The 18231-nt window shown below is 44.2% G+C and overlaps 1 protein-coding gene across 1 annotated transcript in view; it reads left to right on the forward strand.

Moving 5' to 3' along the window:
- Positions 1–18231, forward strand: part of LOC122817119 (repressor of RNA polymerase III transcription MAF1 homolog) — a 240084-nt gene that overhangs the window by 70392 nt on the left and 151461 nt on the right. The gene's annotated exons all lie outside the window — the stretch shown is intronic.

Consider the following 18231-nt stretch of genomic DNA (forward strand, 5'->3'; position numbering starts at 1 on the left):
ACATCTGCATATCAATGGTCCTGGAGATGAGAGCAGTACTTCTAGCGTTGCAATACTTTCAGGAATCTCTTCCTCTAGGAACAATTGCAGTACAGACAGACAACATGTCAGCGGTCTGGTACCTGAACAAGCAAGACTGGACCAGGTCTTACCCTCCTTTGCCGAGAAGCCCTCAGAGTATGGCAGTGGGCAGTGCCAACCCAGCGCTTTCTGTTAGCAATGCACATCCCGGGCAAATCCGACGTCATAGCGGACAAACTGAGCAGGGCAATTTTCTTGTCCCACGAATGGTCCCTCAAACAAGAGATTGCTGACAGGATTTTCCGCAAATGGGGCCAGCCTTCCTGCGACCAGTTTGCCAGTCATAACAACAAATGCAGAAGCTTCTTTGCCCAGATTCCCCCTCCAGGTCAGTCCCCTAGGGTTGCTCTTGTCCACGAGTGGCCCCGGGTCTGCTCTACGCATTTCCCCCAATTCTTCTGCTACCCAGATTTTTACAGAAAGCGAAGTCTCTTGGACGGACAATCATCCTTATAGCCCCGCCTTGGCAGATTTGGTTTCTTTACCATCACATTCTGGAAGACCCATGGATTCTGGACCCAGGTCTGGACTTATTGACACATCCATCAGGGGATCTTCATCCATCATTGCAGGCACTGAAGCTAACTGCTTGGCTCCTACAATTCCCCGCCTAGCCAGGCTTTATAATCTTTCCCATGACACTAGTTAAATTTTGTTGGCTTCCCATAAGCCTTCCACTAGAAAATTGTATCTTGGTAAGTAGAAGAGATTCTCCATTTGGGCTTCTTCACATAATATTGACCCTTACCAAGTGCCATTATCTTCTATTTTACAATTCCTGACTCAACAAAGGAGCAGCGGCTGCTACGGTGTGGGTACAACTAACTGCTATATCTAATTTCCATCTAGGGATCGATGGATTGAATGTTATGGCTCACCAATTGTCTAAAGCTTTTCTAAAAGGTTCCTTTCACATGAGGCCTCCAGTGAAGACTCCTTATTTTCCCTGGAATTTGAATTTTATGTTATCTCGCATCCATTCTTCCTCCTTTTGAGCCTGCATCATCTTGTGAGCTAAAATTTCTATCATGAAAATCTGAGCTAAAATTTCTATTGTGGAAAACTCTTCCTAGTAGCCATCACTTCAGCCCGCAGAGTGTCAGAGTCCAAGCCCTATCCATCAAGCCTCCTTATATGGTCTTTCAAGCTGACAGAGTATCCTAAAGTATGTTCAGAGACTAACATCAATCAAGTCAATGAGTTGCCAGTTTTCTTCCGTAATCATACCAACAAATTGGAATATATATTGCATAAACTCTATGTTCATAGACAACTTTGATTTTATTTAGACGGAACAAAAGACATTAGGAAATCAGATCAGCTTTTTGTGTCTTTTTCTGAGGCCAGGAAAGGTAAACCTGAAGCCAAAACAACTTTAAGTGGCTGTCAGATTGCATTACTTACACCTATTCTTGTCATAACATGCTCTTGTCTAGTAAGGTTAAGACTCATTCAACCAGAGCAGTTTCTACCTCCGCAGCCTTTCAAGCCAAATTACCCCTGGACAACATCTGTGCGGCAGCCACATGGTCTAACTCACTACAAAGTGGATAAGGCCTCTAGGGACAGGGCTTCATTTGGTTCTACGGCTCTGAAGAGTTTACTTCCATGAGCCACCCAAGGTTAGGGTGCTAGGGACGCTACCCATCAGTGAAGAATGAACGGTGAGATTGAACAACTTCACATAAAGAGGTTATGTACTCACCATAACGTTCCATGTGAGTTGTTCCATCTCACCTTCATTCTCACGTCCCTCCCTCCTTCCTCCTCCTGGCTGGCAGTTGACCTGGAGGCTGTCTTCATCCTGGTGTTTCAATGTGTCTTCATGTCTAGGCAAAATAATTTATTGTATCTCTATAATGGTACACAGCAAACAAGATCTGAGGTAATTCCAGCAGTGCGTTGTGGGATAAGGGATTGGGTCTCAAGCTACTGGAAAACTTTGAGCTTGCTAGTCGGCCGTGTTGGAGCCGAGGATCGGCTCTGAACCTCTCAGTGAAGAATGAAGGTGAGATGGAACAGCTCACATGGAACATTATGGTGAGTACATAACTTCTTTTTCCCCTGGTGTTTTCTGTCCAAAATCGCACAACAGGAGATTACCTCAGGAAATTAGGATTTATGGCATCTAAAGTTCTCATTATTCCTGTAGCCAGGTTATTCACGTGAAAAATTCAGTAGGTCACGGTAGTCTGGACTTGGCATTCTATTTCTGGTGCTGAATTTTGTTGAGGGGTAACTTCACTGGTGTGTGACTCTGTTATCCTTCAATCCACATCTTCTGTACTTCTCTCTCAAGTCATACTCCTGTAAGTACGGATGCATAAGATTGTGTATGGGGGGGGTTGTTTCCAAAGGGGTAAAAGTTCAAGGTATTTGGAACCAACTAGAGAAAAAAGAAGCATGTGATTATTAAGGAAATGATAGTACTGACAAGTGCATCCAGAACCTTGAACAATATATGGGTTCCAGGACCTCTGTTGGTCATTACTGACAGCGTCACACTTGTGTGGTACATAAAAATACCACCTTTGTGGATTAGCAGTTCTACCCTGGTAACTTGCCTACAGATAAATCTGCCCCTGCAATCTTCATTCTGTCAGAGCAGAATTTATTTGGTGGAGAAGATGAGCAGGACCAGGACAGATCCCCATGCTCCATGAAGTTTATACACCTGTGAGGAACTCCTCATTTACAACAAGACAGTTAAAGAAGTTATGTTCCAGGACTCCTTGCATAAAGGCCTGGAGGACATGTCCTTTTTCATTCCCATGAATGGGAAGGTTTATGTATGCCTTTCCAACCTTTTCTCTAGTAAACATAGTACATTTAAAGATCCTGAAGGTCTCCTCAAAATTAATGCTGGTATCTCCCTTTTGACTTGGGCAATAATGGAGTCTCCCTTCTTTTGAAAATGAACGAGGGCAGTTACCACAATTTCTTGATGGGATGGGCTTATTCACACTGGGCAGAGGTTTTCTGATCTACCCCTACCTTCAAGTTCTCAGGTCATAGCCTAGGTAGTAGAGTGAGTACATGCATCAGGTATTAAAGGAGGCTAAAAACCCGCTACTGTAAAATCATATGCAGAAAAGTGGGGAAGATTTTATAGCTGCTGATCTAAAATGAACACTATCCTTTTAAGGTAGAAACTCCGTTGGTTCTACAGTATTTGTGCGAGTTGCTAAAATTTGGCCTTTTCTGCTCTTCTATTAAGATTCGGCTTTTAGTTATTTCTGTCTTTCCATGGATGGACCAACAATGTACAATATTAAGCAGTTTTTGAAAAGAGTATTGCATATTCATCCATCTAGAAAATGACTCCTTGGGATCTTAACTAGGAAAACTTACGTTTTTGTTTTCATTTTGAACCAGCTCACAAAGGTAATTTGAAGTTCTTAACATGGAAAGCACTTTTGCTCACTTTTCTGACCTCTGAGTTGCAAGCTTTTAATACGATTCAACCCTATCTGATCATTAATAAAGTGAGACTTTCCTTAAGAACCAATCCTTTTTCATGCCAAAAGTGATTTTGGAGTTTATTATAAATCGGATATATTCATCTCCCCTTATTCTTTCCTGAACCCAAAATGAGAGAAAATTCTGCGCACACTGAATATCTACAGACTGCTCCGATACTACAATCACAAGACCATGAACTATACACTGGAATTGATGCCGACTGAGTCTGTAGTCATTTAGAAGAAAATCCAGTTATGGCAATAGAAGAAAAAGGCAATAAAAGAAAGTCATATGGAACAAAGGATCATTTGCTGTAAAATAAAGTCATAGTGGAGAACTGTAAAAAGAGGAAGAATCTAAGTATGGCAAGGATTGACTATAAAAAAAAAATATTTGATAGCCACATTCATGGATAATTGTGTGCTTAAAATGTATAAGCTGCATCATACACTGATAGACTACATTACAGTGACCATGAAACAGTGGCAGACTACTTTGCAATTAAGCCATGATAAAAGGCAAATTATTATCGCAGGGATAAAAATTCAAAGGGGGATATTCGAGGGTGACTCTGTCACTGCTATTCTGCCTTGCTCTTAACCCATTAAGCTGTCTACTTATCAGCGTAGGCTGTAGCTGTAATTTGGTTCCTAGAAAACAACATAGGCTGTAGCTGTAATTTGGTTCCTAGAAAACAACAAAGTGTAAAGACTTCTTATCTTCTCCTTGTTGATTTCAAACTGTATAGGTCATCAGATGACTAACTGAAAGCACAGCTGCAAGTTGTCAAAACTTTTTCAGATGGTGTAAGAATGTCATTTGGTCTTGATAAATGTGCAAAAGCAACATTTTAAGGCAGGAAAACTGCAGCACCAAGAAAACATCAGTTTGGGACAAGAATGTGATATAAAAGAACTTGAGCAAGAGGGAGTGTATAAATATTTGGCAATTGATGAAGGCTCAACAGTAAAACACAAATGTGACTAAAACTTAGGAGAACTTTAGAAGATTTAAATTAATTCTGAAAACAGTGTTGACATCTAGGAACAAAATCCAAGCTATAAACCAATTTTCTGTTCCTTTCCTAACTTACAGTTTTGGAGTGATTGACTCACCCCAAAACATGTTGGATAGATTAGACAAATAAGCAGGATGGATGCTTCATGTTCAACAAATGATTTATAGAAATCAGTGCATACCAAAGTTGTATATTCCCTATTCTAAAGGAGGGATGGGCCTCCTTGAAACTGATTGCACGTATAGTTCTGCAGTTGTGGGATACCACACATCTGCTGACCTCACAAGACCCAAATGTAGTGAAAGTTTTGAAACATGAAGTAAGATGACTTCTCTGCTTAATCTAGCAGAAGCATACTGGCATCAAGCAGGAATGGAAATCAAACCACAAGTGGATAAAAACCAGGCAGCAACTGAATGTGCCAAAAAACAAAATAAATAAGGTGAAGGACCAGATGAGAAGGCAAGAAATGTGGAAAATGCATAAATATAATTGTAACTATAGAAAACTTCTGGGAGAACCTCATGTTGATCAGGAACGAATGCAGGAATGGTTAAGGAGAGGCGAATTCAAACCAAGAGATGAAAGGTTAATATTGGCTGCACAAGATAGTGGGCTACATCCACGTTGGTTTACAAAGTCCGTTGAACATGTGGGAGAAAGACAAATGTAAGATTTTGCAAAACAGAATTGGAAACAGTTGCCCACTTTGTTGCTGGTTGCGACATACTAATGACAGAAGGACTGTATACTGAAAGGCAGAATAATGTGGTGAGACTATTGCACTGTGGATTGTGCAAACATTATGGTACTGAAGTGGCTGAAAACTAGAAACATGAGCCACAAAGCATCAAGTCTACATCACATGGGATCTTCCATTACCAACAGTTCAAAAGATATTTGCTAGAAAACCGGATATAGTGGTCCAAGAAAAGCAGACAGAAGTAGCATTGACCAGTGAAATCGCCATACCCTGTGACTACAGTGTCCTGTGTAGAGAGAGAAAGAGACAGAGAGAGTTTTAAAATATCAGGATTTGCAAGCAGAAACGAGTGCAATGTGGAAGAAACATACCCAGATAATTCCAATAGTAGTAGGAGCAGCGGGTCTTATAAAAAAGATTATACAATCATATTTAGATATGCTACCAATACATGTAACTTTGTATGAATTGCAGGTGGAGTCACTACTGGGGACATTGTGGGTGCTGCGAAGAGCAGTTTTGGCTGACATCAGAGTGAAACGATACTAATTTCATGAACTTTAATTGTACTTTTACTTAGGAATGGAGTCCGTTCCCATCATGGTATTAGAAACCCAAACGATTTGTGGAAAAATTAGAGAGAGAGGAAAAAAAGTAAAAAAGGATAATCAGTATCGTAGAAAACTATTTCCAGATGGTCCTCCCTTTCTATTCAGCCTTGCTATTCTCGTCATGTAAGTGCCCTGCAGGCAAAGCCAGAGCCCATTCTACTAGGGATGTGTCTACTTCTGCAATGTTTTGGAAAGTAGAGGACCATCCAAAGGCAGCCTCTTGGACTTCTGCCATAACCTGTAGTAATGATCCTTTCTTCAGGTCTAAGGCAAACTTTGCTAAGGCTATACGCTAGGAGCTCCGGGAATGTGATCCTTCCTCATCCTCCCTATCCATCTAAGCTTTGGTATTCATCCCATGTAGCTTAGGTTTCTACAACAGTGATCTTAAGATGAACTTAGCACAGCTGTCCAATTATACTTACTATAACAGTACATGTTCAGGTACACCACTGTTACAGTACAGACACCCTCTCTCCTGTAGCAAAAAAAGTTGTGAATTGCTGAGAGTAGGGTAAAACACTTTAAATTCTTTAATAGTCCACAAACAAACAGTATAGGCAAGCGCTTTCGCAGCTGCCTGCTTCTTCAGACCTTAATACAAAGACAGTCAGTATGCATTTATACATTACTGCAGCCAATGATACCAGTTTAGTCAATAAGGCAAATTCCTTTGCCTAAGAACAGGTTTTAAAGAGACTGTACTGTTTAGGAGGGGCATATGCTTTTAAAATCAATTATCCACCCAAGTTTCATTACTCACATCACCTTCTCTTACATTTTCTAAGATTTTTTGTAGCACTAAGAATTTAAAACTATGGTTGTCTTCTGCTTCTAAGACATGCTTTGCCAGTGCATTAGTCAGTTTCTTATTACGTATATCATTAAGATGTTCCAGTACCTTCTCCTTCAACATACGATTAGGTTTTCCAACATAACATTCACATAGTTTACATTTAGCCATATATACCATGTTTCTAGTGGAACAATCTGCATAGAATGAGAGTTCTAGAGGCTCCTTAGAAATGGGATGCATCACCATACAAACTGGCCAAATACTAGGCAGGCTTTGCAAGCTCTACATGCACGAGTTCCCCTGTGTTGTGATACAAGATGTTCCTTGCGTCTGTTCTGCTTGTAACAAAGTGTAACAAAGATACGGATCCGATCTTGGATCCGAGCCGGCAACTTCTTCCACAGCATAGATCCGAGCTCCTAGTTCCTCCCTTTACCCATAATCCCCTGCCAACCCTGACTGACCTCAGATCTAGTTTGCCGCGCTTCAAGCTACAAGCTGGATTTTCGAGCTCCTGCTATTTAGATAAGTTTTGTGAGAAAAACTTTCTATTTTTACTTCCCTTTCTTGTGTGAGTGAGAACGAGTGTTTAGGTATCCTATATCTCTCTCTATTTAACTTTTTTGTGTTTATTTTTCCTCCCTGCCCTCGCTGGTCATAGTGTGTGTTTGTGGTATGTGTAGGGGCCTAGTGAGTGTGTTTCTGTACAACTATGTCGGAGGCCCCTAAAGCCATCTTTTCAAAGTGCACCGAGTGTGGCCATAAGCTTTCACCGGCAGATGGCCACACCCGGTGCGTTAGGTGCCTTGGGGTTGAACACCTCTCCTCGGGATGCGCGATTTGCGCAGCGTTCAACCCCAGGGCACTTAAGGACCGGAGGTCGAAGCTGATTCTGGCGGGCCTTTTGCCCCCGGATTCGGCTCCGGCCTCCGGTGCTTCTGTGGCTGCTACCCAGCCCTCGGTGGTAGCCACACCTGTCTCGCTCCCTCCGGTCGGGACTCAACCTCCTGCTTCGGCTCCAGAGGCGAGGAAGGCAGGGAAAGCCAAACGGAAGGAGAAGCACCATAAGCGGCGGGCCGAGGTCTCCTCCTCTGCCCCGCCCGCCAAACGGGCTTCTCCATCCAGAGCTTCTGGATCGCCTCCTCGGCTCCGGTCTCCTTGTTTCTCACTGGGACCTGGGGAGGAGGGGACCCGGTCCCCGTCGAGGTCATCGAGGTGACACTCTAAGTAGGTCTGCCCTGGTGGCCTCTTCAAGGTCCACCTTTAGCATGTCAGATGCAGACATGGACCGGATGATGATGAGGTTCGTTCAGGCCCAGCTGCAGATGGGAGTGCTCTTGCCCCCCCCCTCCAGGGGGGAGCTCTACCCCATTTTTTGCTCCAATCGCTTCTTCTCCGAACCGCTTTCCGGGTTCAGAGCATTTGGAGCCGAGCCGCGTTGGATCCGGGGGTGGGTCGGAGCCGATAGTACTGGTTACTTCGGCTCCGACTGGTCCCTCGAGCTTGTCTGATCCGACCTCTCAGAGCCGTGGACTGAGCTTCGGATCAGAGGGATTCTGTGTGACTTCGGCTCCGTCCCGGTCGGAGCACACTGATCCTTCGGATCCGAGGGTCTCTGCCCCGGATCCGAGGATCTCTGCCCCGGATCCGAGTGGGAGTCTACTCTCGGATCCTATCGAGAGTGACTCCCCCTCAGCTTTCGCGGTGGTGGAGAGGGCACTGTTGAGTGCATCTGGGCCTCCGGTCCTGGCTTCGGCTCCCCCCTGCACTCCCTCTCAGCTGGTTCAGGCTCCCATCACCTGGTCTTCGGGGCAGCCTGCTTCAGCGCCTCTGGGTGTTCCTTTGGAACGTGACATTGCTGGTGAGACTTCCTCGGACAGCCCCCCCCCCCCCGAGGAGGTTCCTCACAAAGCTAAGTGTAAGAGGAGACACGTGGACTCCCCCCAGAGTCCCTTATGGAAGATACGGACTTGGATGAAGGAGAAGGCTCCCCAAGGTCACCCCCCAACATCATGGAAATGCTCAGGATTAGGGGAGGGTGGTCTGCCCCCAAGGCTTCCTCCGATGAGTCCGTATTCCTAGAGGCATTCGAAGCAGGGCCATCTACCTCTTGGGTGTCCCCTCCCCCCGACCCCCTGGTGGATCTTATTTCCACCAGGGCTTGGAAGGAGCTGGACACTGTAGAGCCAGTCCCCAAGTGCCCAGATAGGATCCTGAGTCCCCTTGCAGAAAGAACCCACTGGAGCAGAGGTCCCCCCATGGATGCCATGTTGGTGGCAGCGGCCACCAAGAGGGAGTTGGCTCAGGAGAGCTCCACGGTCCACCCACCGAGCAAGGAGTCTCGGGCGATGGACCGCCTTGGGAAGCGGGTCTTCAGTTCAGAAACCTTCTCCATGAGGGCGCTGAACTATATGGCACACGTCATCCGGATGCAGCGAGATCCAATAAGAGAATACGCTGCCTCCCCCCCCAGAGTCCATGTAGGAAGGGGACAAGCAGCTGTACTCCTCCCGAATGTCCACTCTAGGTTCAGTTTCCAACACCTCTATGCGACTCTTGTCTCACGCCATGGAAGGAGCCGCTAGAGTTGGCGGAGCCGGCCTGGTAATGAGGCACCAAGCCTGGCTCAGACATTGTGACTTCTCGGAACCCTTTAAGGCGTCATTCGCGATTGCCCCCTTTGATGGTTCTGCATTGTTTGGCAAAACCATTTGCGACACTCTAGTCCAGAGCGAGAAAGACTGGAAGACGTCTGCCATTGGAGTCCGCTTCTCTGCTCCCCAGAGATCCTTTTCTAAGAACCAAAAGGGTCAGAAGAAGATGTGGTTCCGGAAATCGCATCAGTCCCAGTCTGCTCTGGACAACCAGTCCTCTCGTGGCAGAGGAGGTCCGGGAGGACGCTGCCCTAGAGGCAGAGGGGGTCCCAGAATATTTGGCTCCAGAGAACCCTTCTCTGAGAGGCCCACGCAGAACCCCTGAGGGGTTGCCCGGCTGCTCCACTCTGGAGGCAGTCGGGGGGGGGGGGGGCGTCTTTCGAGGCACCTAGCAATGTGGGAAGTCCATAACGGATCACTGGGTGCTTTGCATCATATCCAGAGGCTACCAAATTCCTTTTATTGTAACCCCCAAAACCAGAAGCCTCTCCGATGTACCACCCAATCAGAGGGAGGCGGCTGCTACAGAAATTCAGCAGCTTTTACAAAAAAGAGCCATTCAACCCGTCCCCCCAGATCAGTTCGGATCAGGGTTTTACTCCAGGTTCTTTCTGGTGCCAAAAAAGACTGGGGACTTGAGGTCCATCCTCTACACCTCTCTCTTGAACCTGGCATTACCCAAAGAAAAGTTCCGGATGGTCACGCTACAATCTATTCTCCCCACGCTACAATCTATTCTCCCCCTGTTACGGGAGAACGACTGGATGTGCTCAATAGACCTCAAGGATGTGTACTACCACATTCTTGTGGACAGACGTTCCAGGAGGTTCTTCCGCCTGGGAGCCAGTCACTTTCAGTTCAGGGCCCTCCCCTTCAGTCTCACCTCAGCCCCCAGGGTGTTCATCAAAGTTTTGGCGGTTATAGCGGCCCACCTGAGGCTTCAGGGATTTCAGGTCTTTCTGTACCTGGACGACTGGCTCCTCATCGCCCCAACAAGGCATCTGCTCTGTTCAGGCAGGGATTATTTCCTCAGTCTTGCTCCACGCCTAGGGTTGACTGTCAACATGGCCAAATCCTCTCTGGCTCCTACACAGGTAATAGATTTCATAGGGGCGAGATTGGATTCCAGACTAATGCTTGCCTTCCTGACTCCCGATCAGCTTCAGAACCTGAGGTTGCATGTTCAGGCCATTCTCCAACTTCCTGCTCCACCGGCGGAATTGATCCTGAGGGCTCTAGGGTCCATGGCGGCAGCAATTCCTCTGCTGCCCCTAGCCTGCCTAAGTATGAGGGTCCTGCAGTGGACCCTCCAGGTACAATGGTCCCTGTCTTGCAACCCCCTGTCCCATCCTATTCCCCTAAGCAGGGCTTGCAGAGGGTCGCTCGTGTGGTGGCTCCAGTCCCCGAGCCTTCACACGGAACGTCCATTCTCGATGCCTTCCACCATCGCCAGAGTGCCAGGGGTGGGGGGGGGCACTATTCAGGCAGAATGGTCCAAGGCACGTGGAACGACACAGAGACCTCCTTGCATATCAATGTCCTAGAGATGAGGGCGGTGCTTTTGACGTTGCAGGCACTTGACAGCCTTCTTCCGATTGGGACGATTGCAGTACAAACTGACAACATGTCAGTTGTCTGGTACATCAACAAACAGGGGGGAACCAGGTCTTATCCTCTTTGTCACGAAGCCATGAGAGTGTGGGAATGGGCGATGTCTACCAACTGTTTCTCATTGCAACGCACATTCCGGGATGGTCCAACATCCTAGCAGACAGGCTCAGTCATTCGATTCTGACCCCATACGAATGGTCTCTCAATCCTCTAGTAGCGAAGCAAATATTTGCCCAATGGGGGCAACCCTGTTGCGATCTTTTGGCGTCTCCTTCAAATACCAAATGCAACAGTTAGTTCGCTCTAATTCCCCCCTCAGGGGGAGTCCCCGAGAGACTCTCTAGTACATGCTTGGCCTCCCGGTCTCCTTTACGCTTACCCTCCATTGCCCATGATGCTAAAACTCTTACAGAAAGCCAGTCGGCTGGGGAGCAAAATGATCCTCATTGCCCCATTCTGGCCTCGTCAAACGTGGTTCCTGTACCTGTGGTCTCATTTGATTCATCCACCCTGGATTCTGGATCCCCTCCCGGATCTCATTACTCACCCTCAGGGTCTTCCGACCCCCAACCTGGTCAACCTCAAGCTGACGGCTTGGTTGCTCCAGTTCCGCTTCTAATAAGGATTCCCGGAATCTCCTCACTAGTCAAAGCCATCCTAGTAGCAGCACATAAACCTTCCACCAGAAAGGTCTATCGGAGTAAGTGGAAACATTTCTCCATTTGGGCGGAGCACCATCACTTAGATCCTTTCACGGCGCCTCTTAAGTCGGTTTTGGATTTTCTAACTACCCTTTTTCATCAAGGGGCTAGCTGCTCTACAGTCAAGGTACAACTAGCAGCGATTTCGCATTATCATGTAGGGCATGAATCGGGCCCTCTAATTACTTCCAAGCTTTGTAAAGCTTTCCTCAAGGGTACCTTCCTTCTCAGACCTCCGGTCAGGGAGGTAGTACCCCCATGGGATTTATCTTTGGTTCTACAGGCCTTGACAAGCCCCCCTTTCGAGCCAGTGGCTACAGTTGATCTTAAATACCTCTCTTGGAAGACTGCCTTCTTAGTGGCCATTACTTCAGCTAAAAGGGTTTCTGAGCTTCATGCTCTCTGTGTTAAACTGACGTATCCATCAGGATAGAGTTTACCTCAGGATCAATCCATCCTTTCTGCCTAAGGTATCTTCGGAAGCTAATATTAATCAATCTATTAATCTTCCCGTGTTCTTTCCCAACTACCAGAACAAAGGAGAGTACAAACTGCATTCCTTGGATGTGCACAGACAATTACGCTTTTATATTCATCGAACTGTTGGTCATAGGCAATCCAACCAGTTGTTTGTCTCCTTTGCCAAAACAAATTTAGGCAAGTCAATTTCTAAAGTTACCCTGTCACGGTGGATAGCTAGTTGTATCCTCTTGGCATATCAGAGTTTGGGAAGGCCTGCACCTCAGGGAGTCCGAGCTCATTCTACTAGGGCCGTCGCTACTTCGGTGGCTTTTAAATCTAGGGTTCCCTTGGATGATATTTGTTCCGCAGCCACTTGGGCTTCATCTCATACCTTTATCAGCTATTACAAACTGGATGTTGTCTCCAGAGGTAGGGTGTCCTTTGGCTCTGCAGCGCTCCAGGAATATTCTTCCATAAAGGCCACCCAGGATTCAGGTAGCTGAGGACTCTGTCCCAAAGGTTGCTGACAAAAGAAGTTCCTACTTCAGATTAAGAAGTTATGTACTCACCATAACGTTCCATCTGAGTAGGTATCTTCATTTGTCTGCAACCATCCCCCCTCCTTCCCCCTGACCTATAGGATTCTGTTTAGGATCTGTCTTACATAAGCCCCTTCCGGCGCACAGTAACAATGGTTATATCAGGCAAACTTGATCTGAGGTCAGTCAGGGTTGGCAGGGGATTATGGGTAAAGAGAGGAGTTAGGAGCTCGGATCTATTCTGTGGTAGAAGTTGCCGGCTCGGTTTCAGAGATCGGATCCGTATCACAAAGGTTGCAGACAAATGAAGATACCTACTCAGATGGAACGTTATGGTGAGTACATAACTTCTTATTTTTTTTTATGCAGCATATACTTTTTTTGGTTTGTCTGATATCAGTGGCACTCTATATTTTTTACCCTCTCTCCTTTCCCTGCTCTTTTTGTGCCGCACTGGGGATTTCTGTCTTCCCCTCTTCTCTTGGCTCATACTCTTCAATGCTGTAGGCTTCCCTTTTCTGGGGGGCAAGAAAGCTTTTTTGGCACACACTTGTAGCTCTTTAGATGTTCAGGGGAGTGGAAACCACCAGAAAGCTTTGAAAGCAGGCAAAAATGTCTGATCCTTGGTTGGCAGGATGCAGGCTACTACAATAATGTTCTAGTTGAACATCTGCTGTTATGGTTAGTATACTTGCACAACTGTACATTCTTTTTGAGCTATGTATAATTTTAATTTTTCAGGTTTCAAAAGCTGTGCATTTCTGACTTGTACCATGTTGCTGTGTTATGAAATCAGAACTACAAGGAACTCATTTTATCAGAAAAAAGTAATGTTTTCTGTCGTTTAAATGTTACATTTAAAGTATGCATGCTTTCTGTCATTAGACAGATGTTCTTCGTATTTCACTGTTGCAGTCACTACATTTGGGTAATCTTCTGTCAGGTTGCCTTCAGTTGGCCTGATAGTCCTGCGTCAGTTGCTGTCCCTTCTTCCATGACGTCAGGTCATCAGGGGTATAAAAGTGCAGCCGATGCCATTACATCAGTCTTTCTTGCCGCGTGGTGCCCGAAGCAGAAGCAGTTCTCAAGTGCCGGTCGGCAGACTCCTGAAACTTTCATTTTCGAGTTTCAGAACTGAAGTCTTCAACTTAAAGCTAAGTACCCCATTGGAGAAACTTTTTTTCTTGCTCCTTACCGATGACAGTAAAAGTTAATAATTGCATTACTTGTAGGAAGCAAATACCTCATAAGGATTTTCATTTGTACTGTATTCCTTGCCTAGGCCCTGACCACAACGTGCCTTGCTGTCGGTTTTGTGCTAAATTTTAATCAACGCACAGACAACACCACAGTTATGTGGTACATAAACAAGCAGGGGGGTACTAGACTAGCCATACCATTGTGGAACACAGCCTTGACCTACCAAATAAAACTACAAGCTCAATTCCTGCCAGGAAAGCTGAATACTCTGGCAGACAAACGAAGCAGAAATCTCATGGACCCACATGAATGGAAACTGGAACCACGGATTTTCAACATGTTGACACGCAAATGGGGGAGTTCAGACATAGTTCTGGGGTGAGGCAAAAAGATCTATCAGTTGGACAAATTCTGCACAAGAACTCATCACAGAAAAGCCTGGAAAGTGGATGCTGTTATTCAGCCTGGAAAGTGGATGCTGTTATTCAGCTGGAAAAACCTATCAGTCTATGCTTCCCCCCCCGCCTCTGCTCTTCAAAGTTCTACTAAAAGTCAAACAGGACAAACCAGAAATTATTCTGATTTCTCCAGACTGGCCTCGCCAACACTGGTACCCACTCCCCTTGCCAACACTGGTACCCACTCCTGCGCAGTGCGTCACACCTTCCACCGTGGCACCTGCCTCAGACACCTTACTTACTGTCTCAGCAGAACAACCAAATTCTGCACATTCAGCTCCAAACTTTGAATCTTGCAGCGTGGCTAATCACCTAAATTCACCCTTGGCAACCCTCAGCAAACATGTGATGGATGTCATTTTGGAGGCGAGAAGGCGTAGTACTAGAAAATCTTATGCTGACAAATGGAAAATATTCTGTACCTGGAATTAATCACAAGGAGTAAGCACAGCAGTGCCCAATATTCCTCAGATTTTACAATACTTAACTGAGATGCTTCACAAGGGCCTGTCCTTTTCTTCCATAAAAATCCATGCCTCAGACATTTCAGCTCATTACAAAACATAACCTCCACTCTTCTCTCATCCTCTGCTAAAGCAGTATCTCAGAGGGGCCACAAACTTGAGACCACCCAGGAGAACCCCATCCCCTGCCTGGGACCTCAGTTTTGTATTGGAAAAACTCGCTCTCCCTCCTTTCGAGCCAGCCGCTACTGCAGACTTAAAATTTCTCTCCTGGAAAACAGCTTTCCTTTTAGCAGTCACTTCAGCTAGAAGGATTTCTGAATTACAGGCTCTTAGGCAGAGCCTTTCATTATTTTTCATGCGGACAGGGCGTCTCTCAGGATCAATCCATCCTTCATGCCTAAGGTGGTATCCAGTGTGGCTCTTAATCAGACCATTCATTTGCCAACTTTCTTTCCCAATCCACAGAACAAGGGGGAGCGGATTCTGCATTCATTGGATGTACACAGACAACTTAAATTTTACTTAAACAGGACAAAATCTCTAAGAAAATCTGAACTACTACTGGTGGCATTTGCTGCAGGGGCAGAGGGAAAGGCAATTTCAAAGTAATGGATAAGCCATTGTATTTGTTTCTGCTATATGCCCCATGGTAAAACTATCCCCCATAGGATCAGATCTCATTCCACAAGGGCTGCAATTACAGCCTTTCTCAGAGGTGTTCCTGCCAGAGACATTCTAGAAGCTGCTACCTGGAGCTCAGTTCATACGTTCACCAAACATTACCATTTGCCTTTCTTCTCTAAATCCAGAGCTGGCTTTGCCACTGCTGTCCTGCAGGGCCTTCTAGCTGGTTTAATGCTGTATAAATCCATCCTCCCAACCATAGCTTTGGGAATCTACCCAAATGTAATGACCGCAACAGTGAAACATGAAGAACATAGTACAGTTGTGTACACTTAGCATAAATGTAGATGTTCGAGTGTATTCACTGTTGCAGTCCTGGTCACCCTCCCTCTAGCCCCTTGTTTTTCTCTTACTATACCTCTACTTTCTTTTAGTATGCTTAAAAGCCTTGTGGTGTGTTTGCTTTTGTTGAGAGGTATATTTTTTTGTGTTTTTAATTATCTCTCTCTCTCTCATATATATATATATATATATATATATATATATATATATATATATATATATATATAAAATATATATATATTTTGACAAACCAACACAGAGACTGGAGAAAGCTGCAACGCTTTATTCTGGTACCTCGGCTAAATGCCTTCAAAGGAATAAATGCATAAGTGCTGGTTGCACCTTAAATATTTTTTTAAAAGATCAATTAATGTAATTAACAAACGTCTTAATTGACCATAAGAATTTAAAGAAACACAAGCTATATGAACCCATGTGTGAAAAAATGCAAAATTTTATACAAAATGCATAGAATAACCAAAACTGATATATAACATCTGATACTATATATAATATATAATCCTTCACCTAAAAAGTTTAACTAAATAATAAAGGATTAGATAGTAAGGTTAACTTCCAAATTCATGCCCCTGGGTTTTAAAGTGCTAAATTTCAGAATAAATCTGCTTTCAAGTTTTAACAAACTGTGTAAGAAATTTCCATTATGATGAAAATCAGGCTTGGCCAGAGCACAAAAAAATAATGAATCAGAAGTACCATTGTGAACTAGATTAAAGTGCTGGGAAACTGGGCTATCATTTCTAACATTGCGAATGTCACCTAAGTGTTCTAAAATACGAATTTTTAACTGCCGTTTGGTCTGACCAATGTAAAATTTAGGTGGAACACAGTCACATCCGATCAAATACACTACACCACATGATTTACAATTAAAAAAATTTTGTGCAGTGTATGTGACCCCATTAATGAGACTGTCTGTTAAATTCCTAACTTTAGGACAAACCTTGCATGTACCACATTTGAACATACCAAAAGGTAACTTATTAATGCTGCCGGACCTGTCACGCATTGTGACTTTATGTTTCAAAATTTCTTTAAGATTGGCATATCTGCCATAAGAAAAAGAAACAAATGACCAATCTCTTCATTGTTGCAAACAATGGGCCACAAGAAATCAACAATATTCTTTAGCCACCCAGAGAAAGGGGAAAATTTTGTAACAAAAAACAAACTGTCCCTGTCTTTACAAGCAACCTCATCAACTCTAGATTTAGCCACATATACTTTGCCAGAATAATGGCTTTTTCTGTTTGAATTTAATAATCTGTCTAAGCTCTTACTAATTAAACTATCAGAATAGCCCCTCACTAACAACCTTTTTCTCACATTTTCAAATTCCACATTCCACATATTTTGCATTTTTTCACACATGGGTTCATATAGCTTGTGTTTCTTTAAATTCTTATGGTCAATTAAGACGTTTGTTAATTACATTAATTGATCTTTTAAAAAAATATTTAAGGTGCAACCAGCACTTATGCATTTATTCCTTTGAAGGCATTTGGCAGTAGAAAAAGCGTTGCAGCTTTCTCCAGTCTCTGTGTTGGTTTGTCTGCAAGAAAAACTGATGTAATGGCGTTGGCTGCATGTTTTATACCCCTGACGACCTGACGTTATGGAAGAAGGGACAGCAACTGATGCAGGACCCAAGACTTTGTTAATCAGGCTGACTGAGGGCAACCTGCCAGCAGATTGCCCAAATGTAACGACTGCAGCAGTGAATACACTCTAGCATCTACATTTATGGTAAGTGTACACAACTGTACTATGTCAACGTACTTAAGATTGTGCTATCTTCTTTTTGTAAGGGCTAACTCGTACAGTGTTCTGTATTAGGCTGATTGTCCAAATGTCTTGTTCTGTAAGTTGTATGACCATATATTGAAGGTGGAGATATTGGCATCTTTAGGCAGGGTCAAATTAAGACTAACGTGACTCAGAAATTGGTAAACTAAAGTATTTCAAAAATGTTCAGGTTAAAATTGTAACCTGCCATCAGTTGTCTTGTTTTAGTTTCATGAGATCAGGCTGAAAATGGATGCATTATAGTAAGAAACACAAATGTGAAATGAATGTATTTCAGTATAAAAGCAATTTATTTTTGTATTTTATTTAGTATTGTGGCCTATAATGACAGCATTGTTTTTTGATTAAGATATAATATGCAGCAGTTCATTTGCTTTTGAAAGCTAGTAGCAGAAGTTAAGGATATCCTGTATATAGTTAAACACTGTCCCATTTTGGAGTACTGCCATTTATGTATAAGAAACAAAATTAGTCCAGTATAGTCAGTACTCTGCACTATGGGGATAGTTGTCATGAAAATGATAATTAGGAGGATTAAAACAAAAAGTGCTGATATCTTTAGTATACATGGAATTGTGAACTAGATTATGTCCCGTAGGGTGTACATGTCATAATTTACCAAAATGGGGAAAGGAGATGAGTCCTGCATGTGAATGTGCATAGAATGAATAGATA

Source organism: Protopterus annectens, chromosome 12.part0 (assembly GCF_019279795.1).
Source record: "Protopterus annectens isolate FY-2018-M chromosome 12.part0, PAN1.0, whole genome shotgun sequence".
NCBI classification, from domain to species: Eukaryota; Metazoa; Chordata; order Ceratodontiformes; family Protopteridae; genus Protopterus; species Protopterus annectens.